The sequence below is a fragment of the Malurus melanocephalus genome, unplaced genomic scaffold, assembly GCF_030028575.1.
Source record: "Malurus melanocephalus ecotype Western Australia unplaced genomic scaffold, MMel_1.1 scaffold_215, whole genome shotgun sequence".
Taxonomy (NCBI): Eukaryota; Metazoa; Chordata; class Aves; order Passeriformes; family Maluridae; genus Malurus; species Malurus melanocephalus.
The window spans coordinates 1,196,199-1,198,507 of NW_026623447.1; positions in this window are offsets into that span (position 1 = coordinate 1,196,199).

Below are 2,309 nucleotides of genomic sequence, written 5' to 3' on the forward strand. Positions count from 1 at the left end.
GCAGCACCTCGGGCCGGTCAGCACTGCGGGAGCTCGGACAGCGCTGGAGGCTCCGGGGCAGAGCTGCTACAGCTGCCACGAACCGCGGAGCTCCCGGGCTTTGGCAATTCCCAAGGCATGTGCCTTCCCGGGGYTCTGGGGCACAGCCATCACTGATGTGCCCTGCTCTTTCCAGGGAGCTGCTGAGAGCTCCCGGGTGGGAGGAGAAAGGGGTGTGAATGCCTTTACAAACGATGAGAAAACCTGAAAGAGCCAATCGCGTTCTGGAGGAGAATGAATGTGGTCTGTACCAATATCAAACCGCGCAGCTTCGTGACAGAACCAAGCACAGCCAGAATCTCTGAACTTTAGGGTAAAAGGCGCAGGCTGAGGAGACTTATGAGGATTATCTTCTGCAGCCAGGGTGRGCTTAAAGCTAATTTTAGTGATAATACAATGCATGATGTGAGGGGCGGGGTACAGGTTAAGGAGCGAATATACAGCGGGTGGTTTGGGATGTCCGTTCCTCCCTAGTCTGTCCCTCCCTCCCTGACCTCAGCCAATGGGTAAAAGGGAGAGGGTAACAAATGATCGGCAGTTTAGGATAAAAAGGAGCCTGCGTCTTCCGGAGAACTGAGAGAGCTCCTACAAAGCTACGTGTTGAGGGAACTTGCTCCATTAATTCAAATAAAGTGGATTTTTGCAGGACTCCTTTTGCTCCCTTGTGGACACTGGCCCTTGGCAGTGTGATTTTCCACACACAGGTATCCCCAGGGGCTGTCCCTGCACATGTGCTGGGACAGGGAGGTGCTCCCAGGTCCTCAGCAGTGTCTGGGGTGCTCTGGGGCACAGCACAAACCAGATTCCATCTCTCCACCTTCCCCCGTCCCGTGGATTTGGGTTCGCTTTGCCGTGGTTGCTCCAGGGACAGGACTGCTCTCTGCCCTCGTGTCACACAGAGCCAGGCTGAGGTTCTGCTGGGCCTCCTCACCTGGGGACACCTGGGCAATAGCAGATTTCAGAGCACTTTCCTGTACAGGACATTCATTTCATTGCAGGACGTTCATTTCCTGGCAATACAGCTTGAAATGGCAGCGTAGTGGAATCCAGAGGGTTATTTCTGTATTAGGAGCAAACAAAATTTAGATGTAAATAAATCGAAACCCTACCACATCCTCTCCTACTGTTTTGTTTTAATATACTGGAGTRCATTGGCCCTGGCCAYCCRAAACCTACCACATCCTCTCCTACTGTTTTGTTTCAATATACTGGAGTRCATTGGCCCTGGCCAGATGCCAGACACACACCAAAGCAGYTCTCTCACTCCCCTCCTGAGCTGTACAGGGAAGAGAAAATTCAACAAAGGGTTCAGGGGTAGAAATAAGGACCAGCAGAGATCTGTCATCAAATACCATCATGGGCAAAACAAACTCTAATTAGAGAGATGAGTTAAAATGATTGCAAACAAATTCAGAGCAGGATAATGAGAAGTAAAATAAACCCTTAAAAACACCTTCCCTCCCCGCATCCCTTCCTCTTTCCCAGCTCTACCCCCTCCCACCAACAGTGCAGGGAGATGGGGAAGGGGAATTATGGCCACTGCATCACCCGTGGTTCCTCCTGCTGCTCAGGGACAGGAGTCATTCCCGTGGTTCCTCCTGCTGCTCAGGGACAGGAGTCATTCCCGTGGTTCCTCCTGCTGCTCAGGGACAGGAGTCATTCCCCTGCTCCACCATGGGGTCTCTCCCACAGGAGAGTTCTCCATGAACTTCTCCAGTGTGAGTCCATCCCACAGGCAGCAGTCCTTCCCAAACTGCTCCAGCGTGGTCACTGCCACGGGGTCAGTCCTTCAAGGACAGGCTGCTCCAATGGGTGCTGCTCTGTCTGTGGTGTGGGACTCCTCCATGGGCTGTGGGTGCATCTCTGCACCTCATGGATCTCCTTGGGCTGCAGGGGCACAGTGCTCACCATGGTCTTCACCAGGGGTTGCAGTGGAATCCCAGCTCTGGTGCCTGGAGCATCACGTGCCCCTCCTGCTGCACTGCCCTTGGTGTCTGCAGGGCTGTTCCTCTCACACGTTCTCACTCTGCTCTTCTCCAGCCACAATTACAATTGCACAATAACTTCTTTTCCCTTTCTTCTCAAATCTGTTATCCCAGTGGTTTTACCACCCTGTTTTAATTGGTCCAGCCTTGRCCAGAGGCATGTCSATCTTTGGAGCAGCCTGGGATTGGCTCTGCTGGACACTGAGGARGCTTCCAGCCCCAAGGACATGGACAGCTCYCTGCTCAGCATCTGCATCCAGGAGACACATCACAGAGCAGGAAATG